The 22658-nt window shown below is 38.7% G+C and overlaps 1 long non-coding RNA gene across 3 annotated transcripts in view; it reads left to right on the top strand.

The window, feature by feature from the left end:
- The window catches only part of LOC132350646 (uncharacterized), a 383412-nt gene extending 364465 nt beyond the window's left edge, over positions 1 to 18947 (top strand). For all 3 annotated transcript variants that reach the window (XR_009497974.1, XR_009497973.1, XR_009497975.1), the window contains 4 exons: positions 4536 to 4644; positions 6376 to 6620; positions 9786 to 9837; positions 18852 to 18947. This is a non-coding gene — a long non-coding RNA (uncharacterized LOC132350646). The remainder of the gene's footprint in view (positions 1 to 4535; positions 4645 to 6375; positions 6621 to 9785; positions 9838 to 18851) is intronic.
- Positions 18948 to 22658: the final 3711 nt, after the last annotated feature.

The following is a 22658-nucleotide window of genomic DNA, read 5'->3' as shown; positions in this document are numbered from 1 at the left end:
TACTTAAACCCCAGTGACCCTCAGTTTTTCCATTTTACAATTTAAATGGTATCTATACTGTAGGATCATTGTGAGGATGAGCTAATGTATATAACAGTCTATCACAGCGTCTGCTGCATGGTAGTGATGTATTAATATTAGTCACAACTCTCTTCTCTACTCAGCTTTTCTCACCAGCTGATACCTATTCCCTTGCTTCCTCTCCCTTCTCCTTTCCTTTACGTGATTATGTTTTTGCAGGTGGTTTGCATTCCTTTACTATTTCACCCATGCTCACAGTCATGGAAGACACTAGCATATTATTGATGACTAGTATTAGCCACCAATCTCTTACTCTCCATTGCTGGGAGTTGGTTGGCACAATTTGTGTTACTCATGTGTAAAAGTGGACCGTGGAGGAGTGAGTTGAGGGCAGATGGATGCCCTTCGATTGAAAAAAATTGACTCCAGTCAGCAAGAATGGCATCCTTTTCACAGAGTGTTAATTCTCCCATTTTCCTCCATTCTGAGCCTCAGAGGTTTTAAACTAGGGCATCTGGTGTCATTGCCTTTTTCTTTCTCGTTGAGGCTCGGATCAAACTTTCTCTGACTTCACTCCTGGAGGGCTTGGGGGTTGTTGTCAAGCATGCATTTTTAATTTGGTAAAATTAAATCTCTTCAGTTAAATCTACTGTGAAATTAAAACCTTGACTCAAACCTGACATTCAGTAGAATCCCTTTGAAAGTGTCCTGATTTTACGTGAACTCAAATGGCCACAGTAGGCCTTGGATCCCTTTCAAATATTTCAGGCTCAGCTGCCTGATGGGAGATGCAAGATTGTTACAGAAGGACAGAAATACATTTCCAGGTGTGGAAAGAGCAGGCTAAAGTTGATATTCCAAATGGAATGTGGGGATATTCTCTCCTTATACTTGTATTTTAGGGTCCTTTGTTAAGTAGCTTGGGTATTATTTAGTAACTGGTTAGTGAACTATGTGCACAGTGATTCTGTTACCACTGGACCCTTTTCTGCTTAGTGGTATTACAGTTTTCTTTTTTTAAATAAATTAATAATAGTGGCACTGAGCTCCTTTTATTTTTTTTTCCTTTGGAGGCAACGTCATCCATCTACAGAGTGTAAAATGCTAATTACTTTTGGTCTGATGTTCTTGTCTTTCTCTAGCTACAGAATTTTAGTATGCTTAAGGAGACACTTAATTGGTATTACCTGATTGACTGTATTTTCCAGGCAATTTGTTTAAATAAACAGAAGGTTTTTTGATTTCTTGCCTTCATAGCGTTAAACAAGGCTAAGTTTAAAATTTTTTCTACCTTTAAGAAAATGTGTATTTTTTAAAAGGCACAGGGTTTTTTTTAATACCTTAACTGGCAGATTATATTTATATGTGGAATAAAAACATACCTCAGTGGGTCAAGACTTGTACTAATGTGTGGTCCCTAAGGGTCCTTATTCCTCCTGAGGGTAGAGTTGGGAGCTTGGGTCTATGCTTCTAGGATTTTCCTTGGGACAAGATTACCATTAAAAAAAAAATCTGTTTCTAAACTGTTGACTTTAAAAAAAAATAAACATTTTATTTTAGAATACTTTGGGGTTTAAAGAAAAATTGTGAGGGTAGTACAGAGAGTTCCCATATACCCTGCATCCAGTTTCCCCTAATATTAACATCTTGCATTAATATGGTACATTTGTCACAACTGATGAATAATATCGATCTATTATCATTAAGTCCATACATTATTCAGAATTCCTTAGTTTTTTCCTAATGTCTTTTTTCTGTTCTAGGTCCTAACCACATTACATCTAGTAGTCATTCTCCTTAGATTCCTCTTGGCTGTCATAATTTTAGACTTTGACTTTTAGAGTTCTGAGCGTCTTCTCCCACTTGTAAGATATGAACCTACATTGTCTGTGGCTCTTTCTTTTTTGGCCCTTGGATTTCCGCTTCCAGTTTACATGCACACTCTCTCCTCTCTTTCTCTCTCTCTGTACCTGTTTGTTCTCTTCTACTCACTTGAGATCTCCCCCTTGTGGTTTTCAGATATTTCTGCTTTCTCCTCAGCTCGGACTTGCTTAGTGTTTCCCTGCATTGAATATTTTCTAAGCTAAAGCAAAAGCTAAGGGACCTCCACTGATATGTGTATTTCTTGAGTAGACAGCTTCTTAATGCCTTTTCCTGATTTATACATTAATTCAAGATCTAGAACAGACAGGTATTTGCTGTGTGACTGAATAATTAACCTCTCTGAATTGACATTTTCTTATAATAATGACCTCTGGGAATCCCTGTGAGGAGCTACATGATGACATAGTGCTTACTATGGTGTTCCTTCTCTCCTCCATCCCTCCCTTCTACTCTGTAAGATTCACTAATTGAACTAAAATATAATAACATGCTTGCTTCTGATCATTGACTTATGCTTTCCATTTGATGATGGAGTCAAATTTTATTAGACTAGAGAAAGCAAAAATGTTCCTACACATGTGGCATAAAGGAAGTGGTCTAATTTAACCACTTTAAGGAAAATCAGAGAGATTAATATACCAACAACATGATTTTATAAGTATAAATACCAGAGGAGTGCTGCCTATTGTTTACCTGAAGACGCTTCTAAAATTATTGCCTTGCAATGACTTAGTGGGTTAGCCTGGATCAGAGGCTAAGGCTCAGAAGAAATCAGACTACAAGAAACAGGAGTATAATTAAAATAGAGAAAAATATTATATGGTATTGCAATGACAGACCAGACATAGAAAGATTTAACTTGTTCTGATGCATTGTGATCCATCCATTCAGTAGTATAAAGTCTATTTGAAATGAGTTACAACAAATGAAACCAACAATATCATTTTGGTCCTGTCAAAACTGAGGATCAAGTAGGTTAAATATGTTACTCAGGGTTCTACAGTAGTAAGCTTGAGAATTTGAATTTGAATCTTTGTGAATCATAGCTCGTTATCTCACAAATTTTAATCTCTTTCATGATTGGGCTGCAGAGTTCATGGGCACTATCTGCCCAGAGAAGGGCCTTCACTGATTCAATCCCATTAAAAGAGATTGAATTCAGATGTCTTTATCAGTGTCTCCTTGTCTCAAGAAGAAAGTGAGAGAAAACTAAGAGGCCGATATTTAAGAGAAGTGCAGACATTGGTAACTTTGGAAAATGAGAATTAGGCTGGATGAACTTAAAGGAAGTTGTTGAGGCTCTGAGCAACGAGCAAGAAGTGCTAATGTGGCATTTAACACTTGTACTGCATGATAGGTGGCCCTGGTTCAGAAGACTGGGTGCAGTCAGCCAAGAAAATATTTAGAAATTGAACTTTATCACAGTTTTAAGTGACTGTGCTGTTTGCACTTGGTAGGTATACTTTGTTACTCATTCCTTTATATTTGTATGGTTTATGTATTTTAAAAATGAACTTACGTCATCTTTGGGCCTTTCTTTGTCCCTATGAAGTAACAGTAAGTAGAACACTGCTTGTTTGTTTTTTTCTTCTGGGTTTTTGACTCTAAGGAGATTCTTACTTCTCTGATAGCATAATAAGTTCTATGGACAGGTTTAGGTGTCATCCTTTTTTCTTTTTTTTGGCTGCGTTGGGTCTTTGTTGCTGCGCGTGGGCTTTCTGTAGTTGTGGTGAGCAGGCTTCTCATTGCAGTGGCTTTTCTTGTTGCAGAGCATGGGGTCTAGGTGCATGGGCTCAGTAGTTGTGGCTTGCAGGCTCTAGAGTGCAGGCTCAGTAATTGAGGTGCACGGGCTTAGCTGCCCTGCGGCATGTGGGATCTTCCTGGACCAGGGCTCGAACATGTGTCCCCTGCATGGGCAGGCGGATTCTTAACCGCTGTGCCATCAAGGAAGCCCCATCCTTCCATTGTTTGCCCTTAATAAAAATATGGTTTCTATGGCACCACTGACAAAGAATCATCTGGTCTCTGTGTTAGTACCTCTACAGGTGGGATATTATTACAGCCTAGACTCAAACAGATCTGGGTCTTCTACTCAGTTCCCTTATAAGTACCATCTATGACCTCGGGAAAGTTAAATCCTGTATATGACATGTGGATGATAATAATAATATCTACTGCACAGGGATGTGTGTGTGTGCAATGGGATAATGTATGCAAGGCAACTGGTCCATAGCCTTAGTCAATTCATGTTAGCTCTGTTGCCTTTTAGTTGTTCATTTGTATGCTGAGCTATAATCTTTCTTTTTTATCTTTTACCCACTGGTAAGCCTTCTATCTGAATTCACTTTAAAATAAGGTACCTACAAAATTTTTTAAAAAGTGCTTTTCTTACATGTTGTTGTGCTTCCTTTTGGATTTGCTTCTGCCCACAGTTCTGGCTTATAAATATCGTGATGCTGTCATACTCTTGTCAGTTGGCTTCACCTACCCTGGATGTTCAAGCAGTAGCTTTGATAAGTAAACATGGTATATCTGTTTTGTTTAACTGTTTTGTCGGTGATAGAATTTGGCAGCAATCTGCTTGCAGTTTCCTCCAAGAGGACACAGAGTCATATACTTCTATTTCCTAGCCTTGAGCTCCCATTTCCCTTGACTGATCAGCTGGATCCTGTGAGGCAGAAAGTGGAGCATCTTCTATGCACTGCTTCTGTGCTAATGTTAAGGAAGTTACAAGAATAGGTAAGATACGTGACCTCTCCTTTTTGAGCTACATTGTGGTAGACATGTAAAATGAGAAAACTCAATTCAGCATAAAGTGTAATATGAAAAGTTCCACAGAAGGACAAAACATATGCTACAAAAGTTCCAGAGGAAAGGGAGGATATCTAGGATGAGAGAAGAAAGGATTCATAAAGGATGTGGTATTTTAGATGGGGTCTTAGAGAATGGGCATGGAATGCTAAACTTCAGAAATATCAATTTTCTAGTAATAATTTGACAGAAATGAAAAAAATTAACACATTGTAATTAGAAAAGGTGTGGAGAAATAAATACTTCCCTTCATATACTGTTGGCATAAGAGTACATTATTACTTTTGGAAAGTAATCTAGCTGTCTCCTATTAGAATTTAAATTGTGAGTGCCTTTCAACCCAGGAAGCCATTTCTGAGAATGGATTTGAAAAAAAAGTAATAAGTTATAAAGGTTTACATACAATGATACTTATTTCCGCCTTGTGTGTAATAGTTAAAAAGGGATCAAACTGAATGGTCATCTATGGGAATGACAGAATAAGGACTACTTATAATGTCGAATCTGAGGCTGTTATTGATATGAAGGAAGCAAATCTCTATATACTGAGGTAAAAGGAGTCTATGTGAATTGTATGGGAAAAGCTAGTTGCAGAATAATATATATGTATATTTTATGTATATATAATATACCTTTATAAACCAAATTATTCATCATTATATCTTTGTGCATATATTTTTTACATATAAAAGAATGTTTACTTAATCATGAAAATAATTATAAAATTCATCTAAACAACCAGTATTTATTAATAATGGCTGAGTATATTACAGAAATATGGAATATTATCGTGAGATACTGTGTTATAATTTAAAATAATGTCTTCTCACGAAATGTCATGGGGATGTAATATACAGCATTACAACTATAGTTAATAATGCTCTCGCAGATTTGAAAGTCACTAAGATGGTAAATCTTAAAGTTCTCATCAGAAGAAGAAACAATCCTGTAGTTGCGTGTGATGACAGAGGTTGACTAGGCTTATTACGGTGATCGTTCTGCAGTCTATACAAATGATCAAGTGATGAGTCATTATGTTGTACACTAGAAACTAATATAATGTTATATGTCAATTATAGCTCAGTATAAAAAAATAATGCCTTCTATCTACTGAACTAAAAAGGTATTTTAAGTGATTAAAGCTCCAGTTTGTCCAAGAAATGCATAGAAGAATAAAACTGTAGGGCCCTGTATATTTTTGCATGTTTTTATAAATTTAAGGAAAATGCAAATAACTATTTGCCAAGTCAGTAACACTGGTTTACTTAAGGATGGACTTAGAAAAAGGAGAGTTAGCTTTTTATTTTCACACATTTGTATTTTCAGTTTTAGTTGTTGAAAAATGCATTAATTGTCTAAGGAAAACAGAATAGAAACTTTGACTTTCAATTTAAAATAAAGAAAGAAATAATCTGGCTGAGGAAATCTATAAGAATGTTAATAATTAAAAGGGATGGAAATAGAATTTGCCCCTGAAATATGTTTCACCAATGGAAATCAAAATAAAAAGCTATGATCATGTTTAGGTTCTATAGATTCAGACAATTTCAAAATAATTAAAATTGGGTAAGATGAGAACCGTCAAGTTTCCATGTAAGCAAATGCTTTCTGTTCAGATTGGCTGACTAAGTTTATATATTTCTTCCTCTCCATCTTTAGAACCATGATTATATATTCCTCATATTGAAAAATGCTTTAAGTGCCCAGAAAAAATGAGTGATTAAGGAACTAAGAATCACATTATCTGCCATCTGCAAACTGGAGACCCAGGAAAGCCAGTGGTGTAATTCCAGTCCCTGTCCAAAGGCCTGAGAACCAGTATAACTGATGGTGTGAAGCCCAGTCCAAGGGCAGGAGGAGACTGACGTCCCAACTCAAGCAGGCAGGTGGCAAGAAAAAACAAGGTACGTCTATTTTTATGCAGGTTAAAGAACAATCATGGAAGAAAACACAATGTTATTCCCATAGGGTGGTAGAAATAGAGGAGGGAAGGGGAACTTGTTACAAAAATAATATAACACCTTTGTGATTCAAATAACTGGCAATAAAAATATATATGTCACTTAGTGAGGAAGAAAAAAAATGAGTAGGTTGCTGGTAATCGAGGATGGTTTCGGCATCAGGAAGGAAGGACTGACTGTAGGCATGACTCCTGGGAGGAGGCTCAGGGACCAGCTTTCCAGGGGTGCAGGGCTGGGTAACACACAGGTGGAACAATGTCTGGAGAGGCAGATGAGACAGAGTGAATGTGGCCTGAACAGCTTGTATCTCTTTGGGTAGCTAGTGGGCAGCAAGTGAAGCTGTTTGAGCAGGGGAATGACATGACTCCAGATGTTTTTGCAGGAGCATTTTCCAGCCCTGCTTTCAGGGTGGACTGCACATGGCAGAGCCTTGAAGCTGGTAGAGCCATTGAAAAGCTATTTGCAATAGTTTAGGCAAGAGATAATGAACTGTGCTAGAGGGGTGGCAGCAATTTGGAAAGAGAAAAATGAGAATGATATGTTGGAGGGAGATTGCACAGAGTCGTCAACTTACTGATGTAGACAGTGGGTGGGGCGGGGAGGAAGAGTCAATGGTGATTGAGAGAATCATGATATCCTTGACCGAAAGAGAGGGGTCTGAAGGTGGTTTGGAAATTAAGGTGACAAGTGTGATTTATGGCAGAGCAAGGGACCAGTTGGCAACTGAACATTGCCACTCAGATGGAGGCTACAGTTCTGATTGTATGAGATTTTTGCACAGATAGAAGTTTGCAAGGAGTGGATACAATCTACCAGAGAGAAAAGAAAAGGGACAGAAGATAGGACTTTGATATTTACATTTTGAGTCAGAAGCATTAAATCAGCCATTGAGAAGATGTACCCAAAACAGCTGGAGGAAAATTAGAAAAGCTTGGGTGATGGAGTCCAACTCATGTTTTGCTAAAATGTCTGTGTGCTTAGATAAAAGAGAATCTCTTTATTCTCTTTTATCTAAGTCAGTTTTGGGGAGATTGAGGTGACCACCATCAATGGATGCTAGAACCATTAAAAAGGTGAAAGAGGAACTTCATAATGGGAGGGTCATGCTGACCCCACTTACACTCCCAATCCCAGCATCACTAAAGGCGCTCTGAGTGGTACGTTGTTGTATCAGGATGTGATGTAATAGTAAGTGTCCAGTGCAACCCATGAAGTAGTCTAGTCAAAAGGAAAAAATAACTTGAACCAGAATCAATGGAGCCTTCAAAGCTACAGTAAGTCCCGTACATACAAACAAGTGCAATGAGCACATTTGCAAGTCCAATTTGTTCATAAGTCCAACAAAGTTAGCCTAGGTACCCAACTAACACAATCGGCTATATAGTACTGTACTGTACTAGGTTTATAATACTTTTCACACAAATAATACATAAAAAACAAACAAAAGATAAAGAAAACATTTTTAATCTTACAGTACAGAACCTTGAAAAGTACAGTAGTGCCAGCTACATCACCGCTGTTTTACGCTTGCTTCCGAACATCCTGGGCTTTAAATAAAGATACTGTACTCTAATACAGTGCTGTACGGTAAAGTACACAAAAAAGTACAACCACTTGTAGAGGATGCATGCACGTGACAGTGTATGCCAGACACATGCATTAGACGTGTGAACGAATGTACGTTCACATCTTTGAAAGTTCACAACTTGAAGGTTCATATGTAGGGGACTTACTGTATATCATTTTACAGGAAACCCAGTGGCTATAGGAAAAAGGTAATCAATAGTACAAGGAAGTAATCAGTCAAATGAGAATATGAGATACTTGATACTCTATACGCCAAAAGACTCAGCTTTACTAACATATAAATGGCAGAGAAAAGGAAGGGGGACTGTTATAGAATAAGAGAGACTTAAAACTCATAAGAATCCCCTATGCACTCTCCCCCTCAAAAGGAAAAGATATAAGTTGGTTCAGATAGCATCACTGATCAACCTTTCCCTCACCGCCTTCATCAAATCCATCACTAAACCACTAAGATGTGGTGATTTTGTTCCTTAAACATCTCTCAGTCTCTCCTTTCTGCTCCAATGACACTGCACTATCATGGTCCCAAATGTCATCATCTCCTGCCTGGACTATTACAACCATGTTACAACTGATTTTCTTTCCTCTGCCTTGTTTCTATGTTCTCCATATTGTAGCCTGTGTGAGTTTTAAAAATGCAGATCTGGTCATGTGACTGACTTTCCTGCTTAAATCACCTCAGTAGAGAAAGACCGAAATCCATCACATGACCTAGTGGGCTTTCCATGATCTAGCCCCTGCCCATCTCCTACTGGCCTGCCATCTTCCTGCTTTAGCTGGCACTGCTGTTTCTTGAATGGGCTGTAGACTTTTCCATTTCAGAACTTTTTCATATGTTGCTCTCAGTCTAGGGGATCCTTTCTATATACACACACACAGACACATACACACCACACGTTAACTCTGCCTCAGGAAAATTCTCCCCTGAGGCCCCATTCTAGGTCATGGCCTCCTTGTGCTAGGCTTCCTGTGTTTTTTTCTTCACAGTATTTATCACAAATTTATGATTATATGTTTATGTGTAGGCCTATTTATATTGGTCAGTCTCAGGAGGCTATAAGCTCGCTGAGAGCAGGGGTTGTCAGCTGTGTCAAACATTGTGTTTCCAGTGCCCAGCACAATGCTTGTCACCTTAAAATGTATAATAAATGAATGACTGGTTTTAGTGAATCTTCTGGACACTATGGCACTGTTAGTACAGATTCATACAATTGTCTTCTCTTCACCTTGGTTTTGTGTTTCTTCCACCATTACCCCCACCCCTTTTTGTTAATTTGTGCTCAGAGAGAGCTCTCAAAATTTTAGTTCGTGGGGTACCTTTTATGTGGCATTGAGATTATTTAATGCATGTAGCCAGATTTATCTCTAGTCTCTCTTCATGAATTATTCAGTTGTCTTTGTGGATTTTCCAGTGAAGATGTCCTAATACTACTTCTGTTTCTTCATGTTTTAAAATCCATGTTCCTAAAATCTCCAGCTTATATCCAGCTCTGCCTAGTGTTTTCTTCCATTTTTTAACAGATTCCAGCCAAAGGAAGCAAGAATATACAATGGAGAAAAGACAGTCTCTTCAGTAAGTGGTGCTGGGAAAACTAGACAGCTACAAGTAAAAGAATGAAATTAGAATGTTCTCTAACACCATACACAAAAATAGACTCAAAATGGGTCAATAGACCTAAAAGTAAGGCCAGACACTATAAAACTCTTAAAGGAAAACATAGGCAAAACATTTTTGGCATAAATCGCAGAAAGATCTTTTTCTATCCAACTCCTAGAGTAATGAAAATAAAAACAAAAATAAACAAGTGGGACCTAATTAAACTTAAGAGCTTTTGCACAGCAAAGGAAATCATAAACAAAATGAAAAGACAACCCTCAGAATGGGAGAAAATATTTGCAAACGAAGGGACCACAAAGGATTAATCTACAAAAATCTACAAACAGCTCACACAGCTCTATGTCAAAAAAACCCCAAACAACCCAAATCAAAAAGTAGGCAGAAGATCTAAACAGACATTTCTCCAAAGAAGACATGCAGATGGCCAACAGGCACATGAAAAGATGCTCAACAGGGGCTTCCCTGATGGCGCAGTGGTTGGAAATCTGTCTGCCAATGCAGGGGACACGGGTTTGAGCCGTGGTCTGGGAAGATCCCACATGCCGTGGAGCAACTAGGCCCGTGAGCCACAATTGCTGAGCCTGCGCGTCTGGAGCCTGTGCTCCGCAACAAGAGAGGCCACGATGGTGAGAGGTCCGCGCACCGCGATGAAGAGTGGCCCCCACTTGCCGCAACTAGAGAAAACCCTCACACAGAAACGAAGACCCAACACAGCCATAAAATAAAAATAAATAAATAAATAAAGTAATATTTAAAAAAAAAAAAAAAAAAAGATGCTCAACATTGCTGATTATCAGAGAAATACAAATCAAAACTACAATGAGATATCACTTCACACCAGTCAAAATGGCCATCATCAATAAATGCTGGAGAGGGTGTGGAGAAAAGGGAACCCTCCTACACTGTTGTTGTTGGGGATGTAAATTGGTACAGCCACTATGGAAAACAGTATGGAGGTTCTTTTAAAAAACTAAAAATAGAGCTACCATATGATCCAGCAATCCCACTCCTGGGCGTATATCTGTAGAAAAACATAATTCAAAAAGATACATGCACCCCAATGTTCACTGCAGCACTATTTACAATAGCCAGAACATGGAACCAACCTAAATGTCCATCAACAGAGGAATGGATAAAGAAGATGTGGTACATATATACAATGGACTATTACTCAGCCATAAAAAAGAAAGAAATAATGCCATTTGCAGCAACATGGGTAGACCTAGATATTATCACACTCAGTGAAGTCAGACAGACAAAGACAAATATCATATATTATCATTTATATATGGACTCTAAAAACAAGATACCAATGAACTTATTTATAAAAAGGAACAGACTCACAGACTTTGAAAACAAACTTAGGGTTACCAAAAGGAAAACATGGGGTGGAGGGATAAATTAGGAGTTTGAGATTAACATATACACACTACTATATATAAAACAGATAATCAACAAGGACCCACTGTATAGCACAGGAAACTCTACTCAATATTCTGTAATAACGTATATGGGTAAAAAATCTGAAAAAGAATGAATATATGTATATGTATAACTGAATCACTTTGTTGTACACCTGAAACTAGTACAACATCGTAACTCAACTATATGCCAATAAAATTTTTAAAAAATAAAAATAAGTCACTTGTTCCCAAAAACTATGTTTAGAATTACCATGAAAGCTTCATGAAATATTAAGCAAAGTCAGCCATCATCCCAAGCTATTTTTCTTGCTGACAAATTTTGTAACAGAAATAACAAAAACTTATTTGACTTTTGGTAAATCTAGGTAGGATAGACGTTTTATATTTAATGCTGATAATTCTAAAGACATGCCTATCTTAATTAAACCAATAGCATTAAATTTGCTTTTATTTACTAAAGATTAATCCTAGATCATATGAAATTGAAAAACATTAAGGCTAACTTCTATTATACTTTTGAGAATTTTTATATAAGTGCTTGTTTGTTTTAGCCAAGTAAATAGAGCTCCTTTACAAATCAATTTTACAATAGCTTCCAAAAGTAGAAAATACCCTATCTATAACATACACACATGGACATACAAACACACAAAACCAGAGATCCCCTAGCTTTCACTTTAAAACTGTAGTCATGAATCAGGTATAAAAATATAAAACTCACTAGTTTATAAAGAACAGTCAGAATAAGTTAAGATTATCTGCTCAGATGGCTAAGGAATTTTACTGTTTGTGGAAAAGACTTTAGAGATTTATATTTGCCCTTGAGAAATAATCTTAAGGAGGCTATGAGTTAGATTTTGGAAAAATCCTTCTCCCTTCTTTTTTTCTTTGATTTTTAGGTTCTACTGACTGAGTTAGCCAAACTCTGCCCCAGGAGACTGTGCACTGTGTTTTACATTCCTGATTTTGTAGAGATTTGTGAGACAAAGACAGTTGTTTTCAATTCGGGAAAGAACTGGGCTGCTGACTAAATGATATCAAAAGGCTGATCCACCCATCCAACTACATTTTCTTTATTTTGATTCTTTATATCAGGGAGAAGATTTCCAACTAAAATGGGAATCAAAAGATTTCTGTGTTCTAGAACTTCAGGTTTCAATGCATCACACCTTCAAAAAGTCTGCAGAAGTTGTTGTGAATGCACAGTTTAACCCCAGACCAATTCCCCTGAGGGGCAAAAAGCCTCCACTATTGCCCCAATACCAGACCCCAGATTCCACCTCACACTGAGTGGGCTCAGGCAATCCTATTGGTTCCCTTTAGCATGTTCAGTGAACACTGTCTGAAGGGTGGATATGTGTGTCCTGTCTTATAATACCAGGCAGGGGAAACATTCCCCAGTGAGACACAAAGTCCATCCCCACAATATAATCAGGCAAAAAGAGATGCAACCACCTACCTAAAACCCATTCAAATATACCAATTTTCTTATAAACTTTTACCTCAAATCCATCAATTGGGAGGAAGACCTTCCACTAGGACCACACCAACAAGTCTCTGTCTTACAGTACTGGGTAGGGTAAGTGTTCCCAGACAGACAGAGCATCCATTCCCATAAACCCTCAGGCAACTGTTGATATAAACCTCTTCACATAGCATTCCAACCTTTATAATCCTATCAACCCTTGCACTTTTATGTTTTCTCAATTTAATTGTAGCCCATGTCAAGTTTCCTCCAATGTGTTTTGGTACCTCAGCTCATGGGGTTCCCACATCAAGGAGTCCCAGAAACTTCTCTCCAACCCCTGGCCATTTTATCCACTACTATGTAAAAGGCCTTGGGTCCCCAGTGAGGGAGGGATTAAGCCAAGGGATCCAGGCCCTTCTGTCAATCTTTAACTTCATTAATCAGCCTAACTGTTGCCATAAGCAATTGCTGGTCAGATTTCTCACAGTAATTTTTGCCTTCCAGCTTTTAAAATTTCTCCAAACTGGGGTAAATAGAGCAGAGTTATTTGGGGCCCTCTAAGGTTGGGGGACCAATAGGGAGTAACTTTGGCCCAGCCAACCATAGGTAGTGCTGTACCAAAACCTTTGCTTTAACTCTATGAACGTCCATTTTATTCATCCCATTTCTTACTAACCATCCAAAAATTTCTACCCTGCTGGGGATGAGTCCCATGACTTCCCTTTATGATTCCTCTTTGTTCTGTCTCCTTCAATATTCGCTTTATTTATCTTATTTCTTGATAATCCTTTAAAAAATTTCCACCTTGTTGGGAAGAGTTTCCTGATTTTCCCCCCAGCTTGTTCCCATTATCTTGTTAGTTAATGTAATATTTTTATTAGCATCTGTAAGACCCATGAAGGGAACCTGAAGCCACTATTTGGTAAGGCTTCCCAAACCATTATTTTTTTTTTCCTTATTGAAGGAATTCTTAAGGTTAGCATTTATATTTCTTTGTATCCACTTTTTAGTTTGGTTTCTCAATAGATACCAATAAATCAGTTGTTTATGATGACAGCTCTCTAAAAATTTACCAGTTTAGAAGTTTTTCCAATTCAAAGGCTGCATCATCTGGTCATTAATTAGTAGGATCGGAGCTTCAAGATGGCGGAAGAGTAAGACGCAGAGATCACCTTCCTCCCCACACATACATCAGAAATATATCTACATGTGAAACTGCTCCTATAGAACACATACTGAACGCTGGCAGAAGACGTCAGACCTCCCGAAAGGCAAGAAACTCCCCACGTACCTGGGTAGGGCAAAAGAAAAAAGAAAAAACAGAGACAAAAGAATAGGGACGGGACCTGCACCAGTGGGAGGGAGCTGTGAAGGAGGAAAGGTTTCCACACACTAGGAAGCCCCTTCGCGGGCGGAGACTGAGGGTGGCGGAGGGGGGAAGCTTCGGAGCCACGGAGGAAAGCGCAGCCACAGGGGTGCGGAGGGCAAAGCGGAATGATTCCCTCACAGAGGCTCGGCGCCGAGCAGCACTCACCAGCCCGAGAGGCTTGTCTGCTCAGCCGCCGGGACAGGCGGGGGCTGGGAGCTGAGGCTCGGGCTTCGGTCAGTTCGCAGGGAGAGGACTGGGGTTGGCTGCGTGAACACAGCCTGAAGGGGTTAGCGCACCACAGCTAGCCGGGAGGGAGTCCGGGAAAAGGTCTGGAGCTGCCGAAGAGGCGAGAGACTTTTTCTTGCCTCTCTGTTTCGTGGCGCGCAAGGAGAGGGGATTCAGAGCGCCGCTTAAACGAGCTCCAGAGACAGGCACGAGCCGCGGCTATCAGCACGGACCCCAGAGACTAGCATGAGATGCTAAGGCTGCTGCTGCCACCACCAAGAAGCCTGTGTGCGAGCACAGGTCACTATCCACACCTCCCCTCCTGGGAGCTGGTGCAGCCCGCCACTGCCAGGGTCCAGTGATCCAGGGACAACTTCCCAGGGAGAATGCACGGCACGCCTCAGGCTGGTGCAACGTCACGCCGGCCTCTGCTGCTGCAGGCTCGCCCCGCCTCCTCTGTACCCCTCCCTCCCCCCCACCTGAGTGAGCCAGAGCCCCCGAAGCAGCTGCTCCTTTAACCCCGTCCTGTGTGAGTGAAGAACAGACGCCCTCAGGCGACCTACACGCAGAGGCGGGTCCAAATCCAAAGCTGAACCCTGGGAGCTGTGCGAACAAAGAAAAGAAAGGGAAATCTCTCCCAGCATCCTCAGGAGCAGCGGATTAAATCTCCACAGTCAACTTGATGTACCCTGCATCTGTGGAATACCTGAATAGACAACAAATCATACCAAATTGAGGAGGTGGACTTTGGGAGCAAAGATATATTTTTTTCCCCTTTTTCTCTTTTTGTGAGTGTGTAGGTGTATGTTTCTGTGTGTGATTTTGTCTGTATAGCTTTGCTTTTACCATTTGTCCTAGGGTTCTGTCCATCCGTTTTTTTTTTTTTTACTTAAAAAAATTTTTTTCATAATAATTATTTTTTATTTTTTATTTTAATAATTTTATTTTGTTTTATTTTACATTATTTTATTTTATTTTATCCTCTTTCTTTCTTTCTTTGTATTTTTTCTCCCTTTTATTCTGAGCTGTGTGGATGAAAGGCTCTTGGTGCTCCAGCCAGGCATCAGGGCTGTGCCTCTGAGGTGGGAGAGCCAACTTCAGGACATTGGTCCACAAGAGACCTCCCAGCTCCACGTAATATCAAACAGCGAACATCTCCCAGAGATCTCCATCTCAATGACAAGACCCAGCTTCACTCAACGACCAGCAAGCTACAGTGCTGGACACCCTATGCCAAACAACTAGCAAGACAGGAACACAACCCCACCCATTAGCAGAGAGGCTGCCTAAAATCATAGTAAGGCCACAGACACCCCAAAACACACCACCAGACATGGACCTGTCCACCAGAAAGACAAGATCCAGCCTCACCCACCAGAACACAGGCACTAGCCCCTCCTCCAGGAAGCCTACACAAGGCACTGAACCAATCTCAGCCACTGGGGGCAGACACCAAAAACAATGGGAACTACGAACCTGCAGCCTGCAAAAAGGAGACCCCAAACACAGTAAGTTAAGCAAAATGAGAAGACAGAAAAACACACAGCAGATGAAGGAGCAAGGTAAAAACCCACCAGACCTAACAAATGAAGAGGAAATAGGCAGTCTACCTGAAAAAGAATTCAGAATAATGATAGTAAAGATGATCCAAAATCTTGGAAACAGAATAGAGAAAATACAAGAAACGTTTAACAAGGACCTAGAAGAACTAAAGAGCAAACAAACAATGATGAAAAACATAATAAATGAAATTAAAAATTCTCTAGAAGGGATCAATACCAGAATAACGGAGGCAGAAGAATGGATAAGTGACCTGGAAAATAAAATAGTGGAAATAAGTACTGCAGAGCAGAATAAAGAAAAAAGAATGAAAAGAATGGAGGACAGTCTCGGAGACTTCTGGGACAACATTAAACGCATCAACATTCGAATTATAGGGGTCCCAGAAGAAGAAGAGAAAAAGAAAGGGACTGAGAAAATATTTGAAGAGATTATAGTTGAAAACTTCCCTAATATGGGAAAGGAAATAGTTAATCAAGTCCAGGAAGCACAGAGAGTCTCATACAGGATAAATCCAAGGAGAAACACACTAAGACACATATTAATCAAACTATCAAAAATTGAATACGAGGAAAAAATATTAAAAGCAGCAAGGAAAAAACAACAAATAACATACAAAGGAATCCCCATAAGGTTAACAGCTGATCTTTCAGCAGAAACTCTGCAAGCCAGAAGGGAGTGGCAGGACATATTTAAAGTGATGAAGGAGAAAAACCTACAACCAAGATTACTCTACCCAGCAAGGATCTCATTCAGATTTGATGGAGAAATTAAAACCTTTACAGACAAGCAAAAGCTAAGAGAATTCAGCACCACCAAATCAGCTTTACAACAAATGCTAAAGGAACTTCTCTAGGCAGGAAACACAAGAGAAGGAAAAGACCTACAATAACAAACCCAAAACAATTAAGAAAATGGTAATAGGAACATACATATCAATAATTACCTTAAATGTAAATGGATTAAATGCTCCAACCAAAAGACATAGACTGGCTGAATGGATACAAAAAGAAGACCTGTCTACAAGACATATATGCTGTCTACAAGAGACCCACTTCAGACCTAGGGACACATACAGACTGAAAGTGAGCGGATGGAAAAAGATATTCCATGCAAATGGAAATCAAAAGAAAGCTGGAGTAGCAATCCTCTATTCAGACAAAATAGACTTTAAAATAAAGACTATTAGAAGAGACAAAGAAGGACACTACATAATGATCAAGGGATTGATCCAAGAAGAAGATATAACAATTGTAAATATTTATGCACCCAACATAGGAGCACCTCAATACATAAGGCAAATACTAACAGCCATAAAAGGGGAAATAGACAGTAACACAATTATAGTAGGGGACTTTAACACCCCACTTTCACCAATGGACAGATCATGCAAAGTGAAAATAAATAAGGAAACACAAGCTTTAAATGATACATTAAACAAGATGGACTTAATTGATATTTATAGGACATTCCATCCAAAAACAACAGAATACACATTCTTCTCAAGTGCTCATGGAACATTCTCCAGGATAGATCATATCTTGGGTCACAAATCAAGCCTTGGTAAATTTAAGAAAATTGAAATTGTATCAAGTATCTTTTCCAACCACAATGCTATGAGACTAGATATCAATTACAGGAAAAAAATCTGTAAAAAATACAAACACATGGAGGCTAAACAATTCACTACTTAATAACCAAGAGATCACTGAAGAAATCAAAGAGGAAATCAAAAAATACCTAGAAACAAATGACAATGAAAACACGACGACCCAAAACCTATGGGATGCAGCAAAAGCAGTTCTAGGAGGGAAGTTTATAGCAATACCATCCTACCTTAAGAAACAAGAAACATCTCAAATAAACAAGCTAAACTTACACCTAAAGCAAGTAGAGAAAGAAAGAAAGAAAAAAAAAAAAAAACCCAAAGTCAGACGCAAGAGGGAAGAGATATGGGAACATATGTATATATATAGCTGATTCACTTTGTTATAAAGCAGAAACTAACACACCATTGTAAAGCAATTATACTCCAATAAAGATGTTAAAAAAAAATTAGTAGGATCATAACAGTGACTCAAACCAATAAACCTTTTTATGGTTTAAGCATGGATGAAAGTGGCATCCCATGAGAGTTAAAAGGATGCAGCCCTCACAAGATCCAGAAAGTTCACACCCAAAAATAGTCTAAGAAAGTAAAGGCCTCCCTTGCAAAAGGGGACTAGCAAAGCAGCAAAGGTTGAAATGACAAAGGCTCCTATGAACTGGGACTCCTTATGACAAATTTCCCTGAGAGCTGGCCCAGTCTGACAAAGAGATGACAGTCACAAGCCTAGGTTGTTACTTGTGCTTCTGACCAACTGGATACAGCTGCTCATAATCCCAGTCTATTCGAAGGGCTGCCAAAAGCACACTGTTACGTCCACTTTCCCGATGGCTGAGACCACAGACAGTTTTCTTACTGGTCAACAAGCCAAATTCTCAAGACATAGAACACAATGAAAGGAAAACCTAATTAGACCAGTGGCTTTCCTCCTTATGAAAAATGACATAAAAGAACACAGACAAAAAGAATAAGCATCTCTGGGAGGAAAAGAACCAACAAACTAAGAGTACTCTACCAAATTTCCCAAGAATCGCTGAGTCCAATGAACTAGCTCCAAAAATATTTTCTCCTGCTAATCTAATTTTGGAAAATAGAAAAAGGTACTCTTACCATTCTTATTTCAAACTGATCCTGAAGGCAAAGATATGGGAGACTGACTGACGTGGTAAGAACCTTGACTTTCCGCCAGCTTTTGTCAGTTTCCCTGGATCTCTTAACTGCAGCATTCTTGGGATGGATAGTGTTCAGATGGTAAAGTTGAATCCTGTGACTATACCAAATGTCAGGGATAAAGAAATTTTCCTTCTACCCTTCTAGGTTCTTCACTCCTGCCTAAGAATTAAGTTGACATGACACAGATTAACAGAAGAAAATTAAACAAAAGTTTAATAACATCTATATAAAAGGGAGAGACCCAGGAAAAGTGAGTAACTCGCCAAAATGGCCAAAGCCCTCACCTTACATACGATTTTCAACTAAAAACAAAAGAGGATATTAGGGTAGTGGTTTGGGACTTCAAAGGGAGGAAGGCAATTCATCTGGACATGGAAAAGCAAATGTTTGGTATGTTTGCTAGGCCACGCAGAGACAACGGGACAGAGTGCGCTCTGATCTCCAGGCCCTGCTGAATTTCCACCCCACCGCCCGCTCCCCGCCCCCCCCCCCCCCAAATCTGGCCCATGTTCTTTTCACAAGTCTCTGGTAATGGATCTATTCTGGGAACAGGCACTCTAATCTAATTTTTTTTTGGCAGTTAACAGGAAGGTCAAAGATTCTTCCCGAGTCTTTGGGGCCTTGATTGTTTTCAGCTCAATATAATCCAATGGCAAAGAGACACATTTTAGAGTGGCAAATTTTCCTCCCCTACAATGTCCTGGACTCTGCATCTCCTGGCATTCCTTAGGAGCAAAAGTAAATACTTAACAACATCGTGTAGGAACAAACCTTGACCTTGTATTTTCAGGTCCAAGAGATTTGCTTTACACTCTTCCTTTAGTCTAATGTAATTCCTTTATCTAAGGAAAGGATCAAATGTGTGATTTTTTGACTTTTTCTTAAAGAGAAGCTATATTGTAGTTTTTATATTAATTTAAATATAGGGCTTCCCTGGTGGCGCAGTGGTTGAGAATCTGCCTGCCAATGCAGGGGACACGGGTTCGAGCCCTGGTCTGGGAAGATCCCACATGCCGCGGAGCAACTAGGCCCGTGAGCCACAACTACTGAGCCTGCGCGTCTGGAGCTTGTGCTCTGCAACACGAGAGGCCGCGATAGTGAGAAGCCCGTGTACCGCGATGAAGAGTGGCCCCCGCTTGCTGCAACTAGAGAAAGCCCTTGTACAGAAACGAAGACCCAACACAGCCAAAAATAAATAACTAAATAAATAAAGGAATTCCTTTAAAAAAAAATAGAGAGAGGTCTTAAGGACTTAAATTGAGTAAAGCTCTTATATAACAAGTGTCAATATTATTGCACATATTTGTTACTTGCATTTATTACATTTTGTCCTTCACAAATTATTTTAACTTAGTCAAATCTCTTACATTTTGGTCTCTTATTTCTTCAGAATTTAGAAAGATGTTCTCTTTTCAAATTTTCAGAAGATAATTTTTAGTAGTTCCATACACACATCCACCATCCATGTAAAATGTATCTTGTACTATACAACGTATTTTTTCTCAACACTGCCAATAGACTGTCCCAAGGCCATTTAAAGAATAATTCTTCTGTTCTCTGTTGCCTCCTGTAGCGTATAACAAATTCTTGCATGTGATAGATCTATTTGTAGGCTACTTTGTTCCACTGAAAGCAAACTTTGTATTTTACCATCAGTGCTCATCTGACTACACTGTAACTGCTCTCTGAATAACCTTGTTGGTACTCTTCCTAACAGAACTCCAGTCTAGAGAACAATGGCTATAGCTTAGTGAAAGTCAATCAGATCTATTTTGAAACCAATTCGGTATATTCCAAGGAATGTTAAAAGTTCATGTATCTGGCTCAGTGTGGGTTACAGTGGTTCACATAGAAAAGGTCTGTCTCAAAATGTACCAAAGAGCCCCATATGAATAAAAATGAATTGTATACATAGCCAAATTTTGCAGTGGATCCAAGCAAATTTAACAGCTTTTGTTAAGCCAAAGTGTCATCTGCCATAACAACTCCCACAGTTGTAACACACAAACTGCAGACAAAACTTCTTTCATGCTTCCAATGTGTATGTTTATGCCTCAGGATCTGCTAACACTTCTCAAGTGGAAAACATTTGCTGTTGAAACAAATAGTTCCTTTATAAATCTCCAACTGGGCTGTGAAGACACTGATGATTATGTTGATTTTAGGAACGATCATCATTCAGTCTTCATCCAAGTAAAAATATGTTATTTTTCCATAAAGGGAATTATATTATCTAAGTATTATATTTAAGAGAAAACATATTCCTTTCTATAATCATTATAATCATACATTAACGCATTCATATATTTTTTTCAATGCACAGCATTTTTCTACTCTATGCAAAGGTACTTGGCATACAAAAATGCATAAGGAAAGGAAATAAAGGGTTTGGCATAACTTTACCCTCAAATAAACAGACTGAATATGGATAAGAAGATAGTACCTATATTTAGAATGCATAATATATACTTATGTTTATATATGATAAATGGCAGCATAAAATGACATCAGCTACATGCTAAGTGGCTGACACAAACAATTCAACTAAGAAATCATAAGAAAAAATCAACAGTGAAAGATATTTAGACAGAAATATTGAGACTTTCAATGACTTTTGAATGAAGGGTTGAACTTAAATAAAAGGAGTATATTTCAGGCAGAAAATGGCAAAGGAAAAGACACATAGTTAGAAATGTGTATGAAACGTTAAAGGGAAAATTAGTAGAACAGTTTGTTTAAAGTGAATTTTTCATATAAGAGAAAAGCGAGAAGCATTGTTGGATATATCAGTAGAAGCTATAATGAAGACTGTTTTTAGTGTGGGGCCACTGTTTCACTAAGAATGTTTGAGATGGAGGATGCCAACAAAGAGGTTGAAGTGGGAAACTGGCACCAATGCGTTTAGTATGGACTGGATGACAAAGAGAAGTGAGGTTGGCATAGCAACTAAGATACCATAAAAGTGCTCTAATTACAGCACTGTTTTTCTAAAAATGCTTTTTTTTGGTTTATTTGTGAAGAGAGTCTTTTTCTCATTAGTTAATTAATTTTTGAAAATGGAAAAACTGTAGAAACAGCAGAATAGGCACTTCAAATGCTTATGTGAATGAAACAAGTACCAATCCATTGTTTGTGGAGAGTGCCTGCCTAAATGTAGTGAAGTCATCTGAATAGCAGTGCTTCAGATTAAAAAGTTACATGGTCTCCTTAATACTGTTACTTTTACTTAAGAACATATCCAGGACTCCAGAAATTGACTTTAAGACCACATTTTCTAAACTTTGATTTCTTGATCTCCAGTTTCAAAGTTACTTGGTGATACATGAAAATGCAGTTCCCCAAAGAGCACTTCGTGCTTCCTAAATCAGAATCCCTGTCAGTGGAACCTAAGAATTTACTTTTGTTTAATAAGAAGGATAGGTAGTTCTTAAAGACAATATTGTGTATTCAAATTCAGCCTTGGGGAAGTAATTTTTTTCTTCTTTTTTCTCTTTGTATGTAGTTTAAGACATCCCTGTGCTGTGTCATGGCTTCTTCTTGAGTTGTAGGAAACTTGTTTCCATATGTGTGTGTTATTATTTAAGCAGTTTTTTAAAGCTTTTACACACAGGAGTTTAAGAACAGACACCCTTAAAACTGCAGGAAAAGTAATGTAAAACTGATAATTTCTGTTCACAGTGGAAGAGAAACCATTAAAAAGCAAAACTATCTTGTAGTGGTGTTAGTGTTTTCTTATTTGAGCCACACTGTTAATGTCCTACACATGATGGTAAGACTAACCTGAATGTTGGATTAGTCCAGAAGCTAGTCTACTCCTATCGCCTTGGCAGGTTCATAGAGTCAAACCACATCGCACATCTTAAATGAAGAGTTTTTCACAATCCATCATTCTTGGAAGAAGATAATAAAGGTAGAAAATGAGGACTGGGGGCAACATTAATCTAGCAAAAA

The sequence above is a fragment of the Balaenoptera ricei genome, chromosome 16 (genome assembly GCF_028023285.1).
Source record: "Balaenoptera ricei isolate mBalRic1 chromosome 16, mBalRic1.hap2, whole genome shotgun sequence".
NCBI classification, from domain to species: domain Eukaryota; kingdom Metazoa; phylum Chordata; class Mammalia; order Artiodactyla; family Balaenopteridae; genus Balaenoptera; species Balaenoptera ricei.
This window is presented reverse-complemented; position numbering and strand designations above follow the sequence as displayed.